Raw genomic sequence first — 18,943 nt, 5'->3', positions numbered from 1 at the left:
CAAGGCTTAAAGCGTCGGTTTCGTTTCGAAACCTTCAAGCGAGTTCTCTCTAACTTTCCTCTTAAAACTTATAAGGATTTCACCTTGAGTATCAAAATCTAAGGTTAAATTTATTGATTAAAGGATGATTAGAACAGAATATTTAAAATATGAATTATTATATTTTATTTTTAGAATTTTAGATTTTTATTGTTGTATATATGTGTTGTATATTTTGTTTACATCAATAGATAGGCTGGTTCTGGACTCAAGAGGGTTAATTAGTGTTTTTAAAATTTCTAGAATTTTTCTTAAATTTTCTGGAATTTTCTGATATTTTTCTGATATTTTTGGTAATTTATTAGACTTTATTTTTATATATTTATTGGAATTATATATATATATATATATAATACATATATGCACACTGGAGGCGACGTCTGTAGTTGGTGTAACAATAGGTTGTAATCCTATGTGGGATGGCGCATGGAATGATGGTGTGAATGCTAATCTAGGTTGTTAAAAAAGTTTGATATAAGTGGATTGATCTAGTGCATCGCGGTACATTGAAGTATGGTGCACATGTGAATCTAGACCATGGATTAGGTTTGGTCAACAGAAGATTAATCTGGTGTGGGTGCATTTGTCTGAGCTCAAGTGAATTAATCCAATGTGGGCGCGCTCACAGTAGTGTTTGAGCTCAGCCAATTAGTTTTGCCTGTTTATGACATAAAATTAAAACGGTCATAACTTAGTCATTTTAAATCGAAATTGGGTCATTCTTAAGCTCAAATTCAAGGATTTTTCGTGCTCTTTCCAATGGTACCAATTTCATTATCAGATTCCTATCATACTAAGAGATAATTACATTTTAGTGAAATGACGTTGAAAAATTATTTAAACTGATATGGAGTATTTATGGGAAACTATTTCTGACGATATTTAGTAGCATTTAAATTGCGTAAATATAATTAAATTAATATATTGTTATGGAAATAAGTGTGTGTGTGTGTGTATGTATATATATATATATATATATATATATATATATATATATATATATATATATAATTATTTATATATGTGTATATACGGTTTAATTGTTTAGGATAAGTATGGAGGGATGTGTGTATATATATATATTGATATATATGTATATTTATGATTTAAATAATCAAATATTATTATGGATGGTATTATACATATTTATATATTATATAATATATCTGTATGTATATATATATATATATCAATTAAGATGATTATTATTATTATTCTTATTTGATATATCTGGAGAGCCTGGTTAGCAAATTTGCGAGATGCTTATAATCTGCAGGAGATGTTTACGTATGAATTAGCTTACTATTAAGTTTAAAGTTGAGTTGTAGGTATGGATGAGTTGTTATAGGTGTAAATATAGTGCCTAAATATTTGTATGAATAAAATACTTACATAGGAAGCATGGATGAGTTGCTAGTTTAAAAGTATAAAATATATACTTGTGGAGGCATGGTTGAATTACCAATGTATAAATAAATATACTTATGGAGGCATGGTTGAATTGTCAAGGTACAAGTATATATACTTAGGAAGGTATGGTTGAGTTGCCAATATATAAATAAATATATTTATAATGGCATGGTTGATTTGCCAAAGTATAAGTTAATGGCTATGGGTATTAGGTGTTTAAATTACATCTATGATTATTGTAGGTATAAGTTGGATTAAGATTAGATAATCTTAAATTAGAATAATTAGTTGCATGTTAGTGTATTATTTTATATATATTAATAAAATAATATTGGTAGAGACATTGATGATTTACTGTATGGTTTAAATAATTAAATTCATTATTGGATTTTGGATTAAATATAATTTTCTTTGAATTTTATTTTATTATTTAAATGATTAAATAATTATTTAAAATGGAGTTAAGGTTTAAGGAGTTTCTCTTCAAAAGAGAACGAGTTTTGAATTGGTTTAGATATGATTATGTTTTAATCATGGTTTAATTGTTTTGAAAATTAATGAAACTATTAATGGATGTGAAGGTTATACCATATACAATTATTTATGCATGTGCGTATCATTGTTTATTAAACTTAAAACTTTATTAGGTTCAGTTTTGATCAGAAATGATCTACTTATTGATTTTCAGAGGTCTGGTAGAGTGAACTTGCTTGTAGGGTTTAACCCACGATTTATTTTTCAGGTTATTAGTAGGGGTGTTCAAAAAATCCGGTAAACCGAAAAACCAGACTGGACCGTACTGAGTGTTTGGGCTAGTTGTATAGCGGTTTGGTCTGGTCATGGGCCCAAAATTATAAAACCGTAATTCTTCGGTCTGGTCCTGGTTTAGAGTCGCGTCGGACCAGACCAGCCCAGACCGAACCGTTAATATGTTATATAATATATATATTTATATATGTATATCATATTCTAAACCTAAATCAAGTAAATTCTCACGTGCCCCTTTTCTTTCTTTTGTTCTTTAAATTCCTTAAATTTCTTTTTAAAAAAGTCAAATTTCCCTTTTCAAATATATCTCAATTTTCAATTTTCTTTCATTTCAAATATATCTCAATTTTCTTTCCTTTATTTCTTATTAAAATTCTTTTTTTTTTTTTTTTTTTTGGCGTGTTATATCAATGTTAGTTGATATATATATATATATATATATATATATATATATATATATATATATATAACTTTGCCCCTTCTAAATTAAAATATAATAAAAGGGAAATCAACTGAAACCGACAAACCAAACTGAACCAACCCGGTTTTTTGTGGTTTGGTTTGGTTTGGTTCCATGCACTTTATGGTTTGGTTTGGTTTCAAAAATGATGGAACCGTCATAAATGGTTTGGTCTCAAAATACTCCAAATTCGGTCCAAACCGGACTGTGCACACCCCTAGTTATTAGAAGTTCAAGTCTCAAGGTTGAGGATTCGTAATTGGAGGACTTATCTATTCTTTCTATTTTATTTCAAAGTATGATAGTATTACTTCAGCAATTATTAATGGATTTACAGATAGTGGATTTTGGTTAAGGGGTTCTTGAGTTACGGATTCCCGAGTAGTAACCATTGACAAGTTATTAATGAAAATTTTTATTTATTAGTTTTCATCAGCGTATTATTTATTCTTTTTATTTCATTTTATACTCTGTACTTGTTTGAAATACTTTAATTATTTTGATATCCTCTGATTTTGTGCGCGGACTTGATCAACCCGTGTTCCGAAATTAGGGGGTATCACATGTAATGCATGGTTCCCCCTCTCAGTGCTTTATTGCTTCAGCCCATTTTGAGGAGCCAGTTCAATGTGTGCCGTCTATTTCCCAGGGCCAAGGGCGGGTGTTGCCTTTATCAAGGTGGGATCAACTTTCCAAAGGTGGTCGTAAAGGTAAGGGTCTGGTTGTGTCCCGTAAAGGCCAATCTTCTGATTCTTCGGCATCATCTCAAAGCCAGGGCTCTTCTCCCGCGAGGATCAGCGGTAAGCGTCAGCCACTCACGCCTAGTTCTGCACCGGGATCTAGTCCGATAGATGGGAAGAAGCCTAAGGTTTCATTGGTTCCTCCTAAGACTGGTTTGTTTACAGATCAGTTTTCGTTTGGTGTTGTGGGTAACTTTCCACTTGTTACGCATATTGGGGATTTTGGTTATTCTGAATCGTCTCCATCACAGTCTTTTGCTATGCAGTTAGAGCTTTTGGTTGGTGATGCTCAGCCTCGGGCTGCCGATTCAAACTAATCTGTTGGAAGTCTTGTTTTTTCGAGTATTGTGGTTCTTTTGTTTTGTTGGGTTGTTCAGTTTATTTGTTTTAGTTGTGATTTGTGTTTTGTTGTTCTATTTCTTATAAATGTTGTAGGGCGTTCTATTGCCAGGAAAATAAACATGTACAGAGGCCTCTAATAATAAATGAATTCCAAATGACATCTACTGTATGTAGAATGACTAAAATGCCCATGTGGATACGTAAGTGACCAGTTGGTGACCATACAATTTATACTGAAGAATTAGACTATGAGTGACACACAAGTCTTCCTTATGACATTTTAAAGGCAAACCATAAATGATTACTGGAACCAACAATATAATTGATTATATACACGAAAAAAAATAGTGTGAGAGGATACCAAGACTCAATCACTGGAAAAAAAAATCTTATCTACAAAAATTGATCGGAGAACATTATATAATTGATTATATTTACAAACACAAAAAAATAAAAAATAAAAAAAATAAAAATAAAAATTTAATAAGAACATTACTAACTCAATATAAGGATATGAAAAAATGTATGTATGAGAGAGAGGAGTGTGTATCATCGTTCATTCCCTATATATATATATATATATATATATATATATATTATACACAAAAAAAAAAAAAAAAAAAAAAAAAAAAAAAAATTGAGAGAGGAGTGTGTACCAGGGTTCAATCCATGTAAGAAAAAAAAAAATGCGCCTACATCCAATCAAAATCAAGATGGAAAGAATAATATGAGAGAGTACTATAACCAAGAATTGACACGGGCTCAATCAATTCCATAAAAATTAAGAAATAAAAATCTTGTGTACAAGAATTGAAAAGGATTGGGTAAAGGTAATAGATTTGAAAAATAATTCTAATTAGAATTATTATAATATACTTATAATATATATTGAAAAAAAATGTTCTAGAGAGAATATAATTATTATTTAGGGATGAATTATAAAGACAATATAATTTGAAAAAAGATAATAGGATTGAAAAGGAAATATTTTGAGTTTTAATCTGTAGGTGCAAAAATTCGTCAATTTTGAAAAGTCAAAGAATAATTACCACACGCTCAATGAAAACAATAAACTAGAGAGAATGAGAGTCAAATGTATTATCTTTATTGAACGTCTAAGCCTTTATTTATACAGATTGGTGAAAGAATTAGGCTTGTACTCGTATTACTTGCCCCCCACAAATCTTCCATAGTTGATTGTTTTCTTCTACAACTCTTCCATATAAGAATCCTACTGTAATAGCAATTCTGGTGGTTGGTGAATTTACACAAATGGGCTTTCTCCAAAGCGAATTATGGGTTGGGCCAAGGATGGGCAATTGGGATGGCCTTCTTACTTGTTGGGCCGAGAAATGAAGTCTTTGCTTGCATTGGGCTTGCTTCTTTGGGATCTCAGGATCGGCCGCCCATGAGAGTCATGGTGAAAAAAGCCTCTTGATGAGATAGTTGACTCTAAATCAACAGCGAAATTTTTTCCCTCCACACTATCGTATTTATTTTAGTTGAAATTAAAATTAGGAATCCGAATAGAATAGGAATCTAAATTGGAATACAGAATAAACAAATACAAAATAATAGGATTAAATGTTGTCTTAGAATTTAAAAAATAAAATAAAATAAAATAAATAGGAGAGTATAATATGAATCCAAGTAAAATACGAATCTAAATTGGAAACCCAACTAAATTAGTAATTGATATTTTATTTTATTTTATTTTATTTATTATAAAATAATAAATACAATAATGTACTTCATAGTATTTTATTTTAGTTGAAATTAAAATTAGTTATTTTTATTTATCTGTTGTCTTAGAAGAAAAAAAAAAATAGAAGAGTATAATAGGAATCTGAGTAGAATAGGAATCCAAATTGAAAACCCAACTAAATTAGTAATTGGTATTTTATTCTAATTTTGTTTATTTTATAATAAATAACAAATACGATAATGTACTGAAATACGATAATGTATCTCATAGTATTTTATTTTAGTTGAAATTAAAATTACTTATTTTATTTATGTGTTGTTTAGAAGGAAAAAAAAAAAATAATAGGAGAGTATAATAGAGAATAGGAATGTAAATTGGAAACCAACTAAATTAGTAATTAGTATTTTATTTTGATTTATTTATAAGTCAATGATTAGGAATCCGAATAAAATAGGAATTTATATTGGAAACCAAACTAAATTAGTAATTGGCATTTTGTTTTAGTTTATTTTATTTATTAATCAATGATGAGTAATCCAAGTAAAATACGAATCTAAAATGGAAACCCAATTAAAGTAGTAATTGATATTTTATTTTAGGCAAAAGAGCAAAAAAAAAAAAACCCTCAAACTATCTCATTGTTGCATAATGCCCCCTGAACTATTTTTGGGACCAAGTTGTCCCCCTTGAATTATCAAAAGCAAAATATCCCCTTAAAGGCTACCGGAAGTTAGTTTCTGACCAACTGAAGAGCACAATTACTAATTTACCCTTAAACTAAATTAGTAATTGGCATTTTATTTTAGTAGCTATTTTATTTTAGTTTATTTTTTTTATAAGTCAATGATGTGTAATCCAAGTAAAAAACGAATCTAAAATGGAAGCCCAATTAAAGTAGTAATTGATATTTTATTTTAGGCAAAAGAGCAACAAAAATCCTTCAAATTATCTTATTGTTGCGTAATGCCCCCTGAACTATTTTTGGGAGTAAGTTGTCCCCCTTAAATTATCAAAAGTAAGTAAAATGCTCTCTTAAAGGCCATCGGAAGTTAGTTTCTGGCCAACTGAAGGGCACAATTACTAATTTAACCTTACTTTTTAATTTATTATAAAAAATCAAATGATATGACCACTTTGCCCATATCTTCTTTCCCCTTTCAATTTTTTTTGTCTTTTTCCTTTCTAACACGTGGCTGTTTGGTTCCAGAACCACCGCGCAAGGTGGAAGACCAAGCAGCTGGAGAGAGACTTCAGCGTCCTCAAAGCACAATTACGAGTCTCTCATAGAGGTGAATATATAGTGTCCGAACTATACATAGGACATAATTTATGAACTTTTTTGTTTTACTTTTCTGTAGAAAAATAATAATAAAATAAAAACTCGTACTTCTCTCAACTCTGTTAGGGTTAGGGTTTGCTTTTGGTTGGATGGAAAATAATATTTAGAAAATTGAAGTAAAAAAATGAAGTGATGAAAAAAAAAAAAAAAAAAAAAAAAGAATTTATTTATTTCTTTTTAAGGTTGTTCAAAATTAATCATAAATAAGGATGTTCAAAATCAAAAAAGGTTAGACAGTAAACATCTAATCTTTCTGAGATCTCTTATATATGGTTAGGCATTTTTAAAGTTTTTAAAATTATTCTTACAAATTCAAAAAATATAAATGTTTTTCAGCGAATTATAAAAGATGGTTATTTAGTTATCATTTTTAAATTTAGGAAATAGTTTTAAGAAGTGGTTAATAAACAAATTTTTATACAATTTTTAAATTTTCAGTTCTCGTACACGTGTTTAACATACTCTAAAATTAGAATCAATATTTTTCAAAAAAGTTTTGAAAATTAAAATAGATGAAACTTACAAGAAAAAAGGGAATTTTTTTCAACTTCTTCTCTTTTGTTTCATAAGATAAATAGAAAATCGGGCATATTCATTAACATGATAATAAATCGGGCATATATGATATTACGATTATTTAATAATGATGTCAGCTTCATTGACATAACATAAAATAGTAAGAAATGTTCGAATTGCTTGCGAGTTTTAAAGGGAATTTTTGTCAACTTGGCATATGAATTGCTTGTGAAGAAGAAAGGGCAAAAAAAAAATTGAAAGGGGAAAGCAGATATGGGCAAAGTGGTCATTTCATAATAGCATGTATTTTGATTTTTTATTATAAATTAAAAAGTAAGTGTAAATTAGTAATTGTGTTCTTCAATTGGTCGGAAACTAACTTCCGGTGACCTTTAAGAGGACATTTTACTTACTTTTAATAGTTCAAGGAAATAACTTGCTCCCAAAAATAATTCATAAGGACATAATGCAACAATGTGATACTTTGAGGGTTTTTTTTTTTTTTGCTCTTTTGTCTTTATTTTATTTTTAAATCAATGATTTGAATCACCTTAAAACTTTTAATAATACTAGTCAAAGACACCTGCAAGGTGAAATTAATTTTTAATCTTATTTTTAAAAAGAAATTACAGAATAATCAAATACAAAATAATCTTTTGATTTTACACATATGATAACTTCTTACATATTGATTGGGACTTGGACCAAAGTTGTGAAGTTAATAATAAATAATAAATAATAAATTATAAGAAGATGAAAAATAAAAACCGACACACTTTCATTCTAAAGTGATTATCTAGACCTATGTATAAAATAGTTAAAAATATATAAAACAAGTTGCTTTCCCAAATAAGAAGTTTTTTTGTTATGCATTTTTTTTTTTTTTTAGCCAAGAAGTATTAGATTTTAAATTAATAGATGTAAAAAGACAAATTTGACACTTCTAAGGCACTATATTCACTTGATTATCAAGACATGTGCATGTCGCTGTTGTAAACTTGTAATCTAATACGCTTTCATTCTACAACAGTCATCCGCTCGAAACTTGAAAGAAAAATGTAATTCAGATGAGAAGTTACAATTGACATAAATATCTAACAACCTGATCACAACGATGAAAAATTATAAAGAAATCAACAACAATAAATTAAAATAAACAAAAATACATAAATAAGAGAATTAAATATGAAAAATCATAAAAAAATCTAACTGCTTCCTCCAAAGCTACTTAAAAGCTACCACAAAAATTATAATTATATTTAGTCAATATAAGTTATATTCACATTTTATATACTATTAGAAATAATTGAAGAAATATAAACCATAAGAAAGCAAAAATTATAATTTCAAAAGAATTCAAAATTATAATTAATTCCTAAACTATTTATTGCTCTTTCAAAATCTAAGAATTCCTAAATTATCTATTACTCTTCTTTTAAAAGTTCTTGGTGGGGGTTTGTTGCACACCGACCCAAAGTTTGCACTAAAAGATAGTAGTGTAGAGTTATGATGAATGTGGCCAAGTTTTACATTTAGAAATTGCCACCACTACCTTTCACTAAAAATATAGCTAGGGCAAGTAGGTATCGTCCCAAGGGATTAATGAGTCGTACTAGATTAAGAAATCAAGATTAGGGTTAGTAGGTTGAGTGATCAAAATAGTGGTTGGTTGGTTAAATTACACTAGATGCAAATTAAACTAAACTAAACAATAATGCAATAAAGAGAATAAAAGAGAGAGAAATCTTGGGGTTTAGAGATCACCACTAAGTATAACTTTTCTACACCCTTAATGAATGATTAATGAGGAGAAAAAACATATATTGCAACAAAGTGTGTGTGTGAGATTGTTTCAACAAGCATGGATGACAAATTAAGCATATATTATCTAGGCAATATGGTGGATAGCACAACATATCAAATTAAGCCATTAATCCTTTCTTTAAACTCACAATCCAAACACATCACAAGGTTAGAGATATATGTTACTTGCTTTCATAAATATGGAACATCAACAACAAGCATGGATTGTCTTCCCATTTAACATCTAAACTACAACTAGACTACAATTACGCTAATGACATGAAATTAAACTAATTAAACTAAGGGAGAGGTATAATCCATCAAGAAATGAGTATGAACCATCAAATAAACCACAAGAACATTCCATTAAGCACTATATCTTGACAATCTCTAAATCTATAGTATTAATACACATAGACATAAACCATACAAATCATTGAATAAACAAGATTTATATATATAAAAGTGTCAAAACATGTATCACAATACAAATCCCCTCAAAAATACATAAATCAAGATGTAGAAAGCATGCTTAGGGTTAACTCTAACCCCAAGAGGATGTCTAGCTACTCATGGATGATGCCCTCCAACCCTCAAGGGCAAGCTTCATAAAAGAAATCTGCTCCTTGTTTGATGAAGAACCTCCAATGATGTCTCTAGCCTCCTCCTCTCCCTTGCTTCCTCACTAAGAATTCTTTAAAAAATCTCCCTTCTAAGTATCTCCAAAATTCCTTGCCAAAAAGTGGCTCATATTCCTTATATAGGTAGGTCAAATATCACCCCAAATGAGCTGGGCTCGTACACCAAATATTCCTCCAATGATTGGATATGAGACAACTTTTAATGAGCTGGAATTTGGATTTTCTCGGGATTTGGGAAGTTCGATTGATCGAACTTGTGGTGAGATCGATCGAACATGGCTGAGATCTATCGAATTGAAGCTGGATCGATCCTCTATGGCGGCGCCTTTTTGGATAATAAAAAAAATTTGAGATATTTTTGGAAAAAGAACAAAAGTGGTTGGTAAGGTGGTACAGCTGGATATGATCAATCATTTGGATAAGGACAAGATGGTTCGATCGATCAGAGAATGAATTTGGATCGATCGAATTTTGAGATCTTTGAATAGGGACAAACATGGCTCAGATCCATCTTGAAGTGCTGAGATCGATGAAAGTTGGATCGATCGAACTTTTCTTGAAATCGATCGAAGTTGCTGAAATTCTACCTTTTGCTTCATTTTGCTCTACTTTGCTCATTTCTTTGATTCATCCCAGAATTGCTTCATTTCTGCTCTTATTTGGCTGAGTCAGCTTATTTTAGGGATAAGTACCTGAAAATGGAAATAACATGAAATCAATCTAAAGCGGGAAAATAAGATAGATAAAGTTTCTAAAATATCTAAGTTTAAGGGGTTTAAATACGCACTTTTCAGCACTCATCACACTCCCAAACTTAAATATTGCTAGTCCCTAGCAATGAACTAGAAAGTAAAGGAATGAAATGAACAACTATATAACTATGAACTAGAAAGCAATAAATGGATAACGCCACTTTCGTAGGGAATACGATTGCATTTAACATATGCAACAAGCCTTTTAAACCCCTAGGTTACCCCTAATGGACGAGTGAAGTCTCGTGAGGGTTTCCAGAAATGATACTCACAAACATTAAGCTCATTCTTTCAAAAGAGGCACCAATATTGCAAACAAGCATTGGGAGAAAACTACCTCAAGTATGCAATTTTTCAAACATTTCCAAGCAATCTCCCAAAATCTCAACATCAAGCAAGCAAGTATGGTCCTCCACACATCAAGAAAATGATCATGCAAATCAAAACAACTCTAGAATCCTTTTTTAGTGGACCGGCATCAAATATATTGTTATCTTAGCCAACAAAAGAATTAATCACATCCTTACCCTCAAACTAGCACACAAATCTAGTACCGATCATCAAGACAAAAAGTGAACCTTTTATTAAAGTTTTATTATTCTAGGTGCGCTTATTCTTTTCACTCGATTTTATTTATTTATTTATTTATTTATTTATTTTCTTCATAGGATCAAAGATGGAAGCATAGTGCAATGTGTTAATCTATTAAGCTTTCTAGCGATCCATGAGGTCGAGCGTTAGGTCAATGACTCCTAAACCAGACGGCTTTAGGGCACTAGGTGTTCAAACACCCCTAAGGACTTATAAGCTCAAATCAACTAGACTACAAATCAAGACAACCTCCATCTAATCATTTCCCACTTCTCACTTTTTAGGAGAAGTCCTCACTTTTTTATTATTTTTGCAACTTTTTCTTTTCTTTTTTTTTTTTTTTTTAAAAAAATTCAATTATTAGCCTAGAGTTTGGGCCCTCCACCTTTCGGTGCGAGAGTTCAGTACTTGATAAGGCTAGAATCCCGGCTACTTAGTGAAAAGGGGTTGTTATCCACCTTTATTAAGAATAAAAGCTTTCAATGCACTACTAACCCAATTGGGATATAACCAATTCAATAATCAACGAAGTATGTACCCTACAAATGAATGCTAGTGTGCGCCGGTGCTAATGTAGAATACTAAAGTAAATCTCAAAACAATCACAGAATCAGGATGATGTGGACCACAAGTGTAAGCATGATATCAATCTTTCGAAAAATTTACTCCTAAATGACATCTACAAGGCATACAAGGAGTATTGGACCCTCAAGTCAAGCAATTTTAAAATTTTAAGCAATATAGTCCTCAAAAGATCAAAATCATAGCTAGTCATGGACCAATCATAGAAAATCCCTCAAATACACAAGTCATACTCAAAATTTTGAATTTAAAAACAAACACTGCAAAGCACCATTACCCCCAAACTTAAATGGTACAGTGTCCTCAATGTGCAAAGAGAACAAAAAGGAAAGAGTATACCAGTGCAACTAAGGCAAAGAATGGCTGGGACAAAAGTATCCAAAGTGGGTATCATAGCCCCCCAAACTTAGGATTAATTGTGGTCCTGAAATTTTGGCACTTGGATAAAACTTATCAGATAACAAAAGGGATAATAACAGTGCACAGTGGACATACAAGTGTAAATGGGATAGCAACTGAAAATAGAGAGAGATATAAGGGTGGTCCTGAAAATTTTGGGCAGTACTCTCTCACTGAAGTCACTGGGATGCATCTGATGGAGTCAAATAGATAGATATAAGAATATGAAAATAGGACATCCATAAAGAAAGCATATATAAACCAAAAATAAAGTACAGTACATCCAGTATCAAAGCCGATAGACACGGCTGCAAAAATAATATAACAGTATCAAAAATATGTGGATATCACAGATATATATAAGAGGAGTAAGAAGAATGGAAAGATCAAGTGGAAGAGGTAGGATGGGCAGGTCGCGCTCCGCGGATGTCTCTGGATAGATCTCTGAATGCGGTCATGACATCCGTGCAGAGGGAAGCAATGTCAGCTCTAATGGAGACAGTCTCTACGCGGATAGATACCACGGCATCCTCCAGAGTCTGAAGTCGCTCTCCAAAGTCGGGTATGTGAGCAGGAGCCTCAGGTGTGGATGGATCGGGAGAATGATGATCCTGAGCCTGCTCCTCATCTTGAACGGGTGACCCAACTGGAGAGTGTTGCGTTAGGGCCTCTGCAGGCTACTCCAAATCAATATCCATGTGTACGGCAGCCGGATCAACTGCGACGTCGTCCGCCGCCGGGTCTGCTGCTGCGGCTGCCGCCTGCTCCATCTCCTCTTTCTCTAACTCCTCAGTTACCTCGACAGTATCGTCCCAGAGACTCTTGATAAGGGCATTGTAGCTCTTATCCCAGTCTTTCTTCTTGAAAGAATAGGCCCCAAACTCAGTCTGCTCCCGTGCCTGGAAAGGATAGCGCTAGTCTCTAAGAATCTGTATAATGAGATGGCCGAATGGGAGATACTTAGCCCTTTTGGGCTTGGCCTTGCTGATGTGGTCGACATACAACTTCATCATGACGCTCCAGATGAGCACTGGGATAGACAGCCAATGCCCTATATAGAATGCATACAAAGCTGTCAGATAGTCGCCACGCCTCTGTGTTTTGTGGCCGGCCATGAAGATGTTACGGAACAAAATAGAGTCGAAAAACAACAAGTCATCTGGAAGATAGGTCCGAGTGGCGAAGGTCTCGCCACCGGCATAGTGACCTGTGAGTAAAATGGCCATGTCTGTATATGATGGCCTGTAGAGAGTGAGATATGTGTCATATAGCTCTAGAGGGTAGACATGTGGACAGTAGCATGATCTGGACAATGTGTCCATAGTGATGCGGATTGGGTAGCCGTCGATGGTGGTTCGCAGCTCCACCAGGTTACTCGGGGCAGGCCAGAGGTTCTGGAAGAACATCCGGACCAACCTCGGGTACACTGGGTATGAGACAGGGGCTAGTATGGCTAAGATGCCCCTCCAGAATATATCATCATATGCTGATCAAGTAAGCACCGATCGGGAAAAGAAGTCTGTATCGAAGACCGACTCGTGTGCCACTTGAAGGCGTGAGTATCTATGTAATAGCCGGTCTAACTGCTAGGTTGGCTAAGCTGGCAGTGGTGATGGAGATGGTATGTGCTCAGCCTCAGCGTCAGCCTGTGAAGAAGATGCCTCGGCGGAAGACTGTAGTCTGCTATCATATAAGGGAGACTGAGGTGGCATGGGCTCTGCAGGCTCCTCCTAAATGGGGTCCTGGGCATGAGATGGACCTGCCTCGTCGTCCAAACTCTGCCTGCCCCTGCGGTGATAGTGTCCGCGAGTTACAGTCTTGACCCTAGCCACGGCCTGCAAAATAAAAGGAAAACTTACAAAATGGGAGTTAGTGCCAGCATAAAGAATTAAAGCACAGTTGATAGAATCATGTATGTCAAATAGGATAGACAAAATAGATAAGGAACATGAATCTATGCAAGTGACAAGGAATGAGTGACCTGATGTGAAGCATGCTAGACAGTATAAGTATCGAATGCATCCAATGTGAAAAACACAGGCATTGGGCATATATGAGATAGCATGAAACACAAGAGATGGTGTGTGAAATGTGTGAAGCAAATCTGCAAAGTTCGATCGATCACAAAAATGTGAGATCAATGCAAGTTCGATCAATTAAGAATAAGTGAGATCGATCTGTTACAGATCGATCGAATAAAAAGTTTGATCGATCGAACTGTGAAGTGAAACTCGAAAACTCACAGATCTGTGACGTGGATGGCACGGGGCCTTCACGAACATGGTCGTGGGCCCATCTATACAACAAATCAACCTATTGGGTCACTTGATTCGACCCATATCTCCCAAAATCAAATCAAAATCAAGAAAATATAAAACATATATACATATATATACAAAGAGCTCAAAGCTTCATCAATGGAGATATTCATTATGAAAACAACCTAGATCTAATAGTTAAAGCATGTGTTCATGAAATCGAAGCTTGAATCAAAGAGGTGAGGTCTCGGATCTTACCGGAATCGAGAGAGAAGGTGAGATAAAGATGAGGTCCTAGATCCGAGAGGAGAGAGAGAGATTCAACGCTTGGGATGCTCGTCGGAGTCTCGCAAGAGGTGGAGGAGAGTTGGGATGCAGTGGCGAAATGGGCACGAGGGTTTGAGATCGATTCTTGTGAAATCGATCGAATGACCCTGAATCGATTTTTAAAAACATTCCCTTGCCAGTTCGATCGATCGAACTGAATCCTCAGATCGATCGAATTGACATCGATCTCTCCTCTTAAGTGACAAAATATTTTTGGAATTTTTTGAAAAATAAAAATAAAAAATAAATAAAAGTAAAAATATTTTTAGGTTGTTTTATTATTATTATTATTATTATTATTGGAAAATAAAAATAAAAATGGCAATAAAAATAAATAATGAAATATTTTTTTGGAATTTTTGAAATTAAGAAATTAAAACAAAGTCAAAATTGAAAAACAAAGAACAAAAATCGATCTCTCTAAGATCGATCTCAAAATACTTTCGATCGATCGAGAATGCATAGAATTGAAGAAATGTTCGATCGATGGGACAGAGAGGCTTTTGGATGCAGGTTCAAAATTTTTCTAAGTGTTGGAACTACTGATCAATCCAAGTTAAAGTTGGATCGATCGAAGAACTAAAGATCGATCTAGGAACAAGTTCGAACGATGGGACAGAGAGCTGAAATATGCAGGTTTTGTTCGAACCATTGGACTGAGAGTGATTTGGATGCAGGTGGGGAGTTCGATCGATCGAACTCATTTTGAGATTGATCGAACTTATGCAAAATGCTCAATTTCAACATGAAAGTGCATGCAATCCTAATCACAGTTCCTAGTAATGCATATGAACCCAAAGACAATATCTAGACTTTGCAAGAAATGTAATTAAAGATAGAAATGAGGGAGGAATACGGTTTTGACACCCTACGAAATGTCTTGCTAGTCTTTAACGTCTCTAGCAAGACGTTGGGCTCTTTTAGCCCGGATCAAATATCTTATAATGCATCCCCTCCTTGATGGGGTGATAAGTGTTTTGAACTCCACCCAACAAATGGTTCCCTAGAGAACTTGTTGGATTAAGCTCAAAAGATGTTTTCGGTCCTTGGTCAAAACAATCTTTGGGCTTCCACGCCCTTTCAAAACAAGATTTTGAAACAATTTTCTTTGAATGCAGGGTTGAAGATGGACTTTTTGGAACTTTGGTTTCACTCAAAAACTCTATTCCTTCACTTTTAAGGTCATGACATTTTTCTCCAACATTAACCTCTTCATGCTTGTCAAATGAGTTGGGGGTTGGATTGAAAATATTCAACTTTACCTTCATGTGGCCAAATGAGATATTCATTATCCCCGTCCTATAATTAATGTTGCCATTCGCGGTTGCCAAGAAAGAACGGCCAAGGATAATGGGAATTTGGCTCTTAGGATTTGGGACCGGTTCCGTGTCAATGACAACAAAATCAACGGGAAAGAAGAATTTATCAATTTTAATCAAACCATCCTTAATAATACCCCTAGGCTTTTTGATGGATCGGTCGGCAAGTTGTAAAACCACCGACGTCGGTTTCAAGTCTCCTAAACCTAATTTGACATATACTGAGTATGAAAGAAGGTTAACACTTACTCCTAGGTCAAGAAGAACCCGATTAATGATATGATCACCAATGATGCATGAAGTGGTAGGTGAACCGGGGTCCTTAAACTTTGGAAGAGTGTTATGTTGCAAAATTGAGCTTACTTGCTCGGTTAAGAACACTTTTCTAGGTGCTTGGCTTTTGTTCTTCCTCTTTTGGTTGCACAAGTCTTTTAAGAACTTGGCATAAGCCGGAATTTGCTTAATTGCATCCAAAAGTGGAAGATTGACTTTCACTTGCCTAACACTTCTATGATTTCATTTGCTTTGGCATTTTGCTTGTCATTTGAAATGGATCATTTTAAGGCATCAGGAAATGGAGCTTTTGGTTCAAAAACCTTTTCAGAAATTTTCTTTGAAGTCTCTTCAACACAAAAAGTTTTGAAATCATTTTGCAAATCTTTCTTTTCAAAATCACTTTTCAAATCACTTTTCAACACATTCTCATTTGAAAAATCATGCATATGGAATGAAGGAGGAATACGATATGAAACGGGACGGGTGTCAACTTTTGGTTACACCGGTTCACTCTCTTCATTGGACATACCCACTTGGTTGTCCACAATCTTCCCACTTCTCAAGGTAGTCATCGCTTTGACATACTCTATTGTGTGACCTTTTGATGAGGAATGAGTCTTCACAACACATTGTTGCTTTGGTGGGGCATTCAAAGGCATTTTTCCTTTCTCTCTAGCATTCAAAGTGCTAGCTATTTGCCCTACTTGGGTTTCTAGCTTTGCAATGGATTGAGAGTAAGAGTGAAGTAATTGTGTGTTTGCCTCTAAAGTGCCCAAGGCAGTCAAAACTTTCTCTTCAAAAGCGGGACTTCTAACATTTCCTTGGGAATATGATTGATTGAGAAAATGAGAATTAGAGAATTAGTTTCCTTGTGATTGGAATGGCCTATATCCTTGGGAACCTTGGCCTTGTAGTGGTGGTGGAATGTAGTTTCCTTGAAAACCACCTTAGGAAGGGTTTGAGCCCTCCCCTTGGCTTTTCCAAGAGAAGTTTGGGTGATTTCTCCAACTAGGATTATAGTGATTGCCATAAGGATTGTTCCCTTGATTCATAAATGTTGCATTTACTTGTTCATGATGCTCACTTTGCACATGTCCATGGGGACAATTGGAAGTAGAATGTAAAACACTTGAACAAGTCATACATGTTTCATTAGATGCATGATGAGAATGGTTAGGGAAGGAAGATACTTGATTTGCCGAGTTTTAGTTGATCAAGAATTTATCAAACCTTTGAGATAATGATTTCATCTCGGCGGCAATTTCAATGGAGTGGTCGACTTGATGTAAGCCAACACTCTTCCTACCACTAGAATTTCTACCATTCTTCGAAGATAAAGTTCGATGCAAAGAATTTTCACTCATGCTCTCATAAAGACGCCACACGTCATCCTCATGCCTATCAATGTAAGAGCCACCCATGGAAGCATCAACCATGCCCTTGTAATTATCCGATAAGCTCCCAAAGAAATATTAAACTAATTGCCATTTGGGCATGTCATGATGTGGACACTTCCTAAGCAATTCATTAAAGTGTTCCCATGCCTCATGAAATGTTTCCCCATCCCCATATGAAAATTCCCTAATTGAAGTTCTCATGGCATTGGTCTTAGAAACCGGATAGTACTTCTTCAAGAACTCTTGTTGTATTTCTGCCCAAGAAGTTATTGAAAAAGGCCTAAGATTGTTCAACCAATATTTTGCCTTGTCTTTGAAGGTGAATGGAAAAAGTTTAAGCCTTTAGACCTCTTCCGGCATGTCCGTGTATCTCACAGTGGAACATACTTCAAGAAACTCATCCAAATGCCTGTAAGGTTCTTCACTTGGAAGTCCATGATAATTAGGAAGCATTTGTATGGTTTGTGGGCTGATTTCATAGTGGTGTGCTCTAAATGATGGCAATTGAATGCATGTGGGTGCATTGTATTCATTAGGCACATAGTGATCTCTTAAAGCAAGGGGAGGATTAACAATTGGAGGTGCAACATGAGCACCTTGATTACCTTGAATGATGGGATGTGGTGGAGCATAGATTGGCCTCGGCATTCCCAATGGAACTTGGCCTTGTTGTTGTGGTGGATGAACAAATGGCCTCGGCATGCCTAATGGTACTTGCATGTTATCATGATGCATATTAAGGTGGAGGATACCTTGTTGGTCTATGTGACCAAGGTCCTCCACATGGTCCTCATTGTGTCCTTCCATTGATGAAATGGATTAACTAGAACTACCTCTTCCCCTAGGGTTTCGAACAACAGATTCAAGATGAAAATTTAAAGGGACAAGAGTGGGTCTCAATGATCTACAACCATGCATGCACAATGCAACACAACAAGCAATAATGATAAACACTTCACAACAATTCAATCAACAAACTTCCTCCACATACAATGTTCCTATACTCCCACGCTTTCAAAAGTATGCAAAGAACAATAAAATACCTCTACCTGGGCTCACAATTTATCTAAGAATTGAAATACAAGCCTCCACACGGGCTGACGATTTAATTAGAGGTTGAGTAAGAAAAAGCTCACAATGGTCCTTTAACATTTCAACTCTAATTTTTTTAGCTTTTAGCTTAGCAATTTTTTTATGATTTTAGCATTTTTCCTTGCTTGCTTAGCTCCTTTGGTTGGATGCTCCTTTGCTCACCTTCCTAGCTCAATGCTCCTAGTCA

General features: G+C 34.3%; 1 pseudogene; it reads left to right on the top strand.

The window, feature by feature from the left end:
* The first annotated feature begins 17,761 nt into the window (after nucleotides 1-17,761).
* LOC132310806 (small nucleolar RNA R71) lies at nucleotides 17,762-17,860 on the top strand (annotated as a pseudogene).
* The last annotated feature ends 1,083 nt before the right edge of the window (nucleotides 17,861-18,943 follow it).

Source organism: Cornus florida, unplaced genomic scaffold (assembly GCF_030987335.1).
Source record: "Cornus florida cultivar Cherokee Brave unplaced genomic scaffold, ASM3098733v1 CherokeeBrave_3.0.0_Hap2_Chr05, whole genome shotgun sequence".
Classification (NCBI taxonomy): domain Eukaryota; kingdom Viridiplantae; phylum Streptophyta; class Magnoliopsida; order Cornales; family Cornaceae; genus Cornus; species Cornus florida.
The sequence above is the reverse complement of the archived record's forward strand: the minus strand, read 5'-3'. Positions and strand labels throughout refer to the sequence as shown.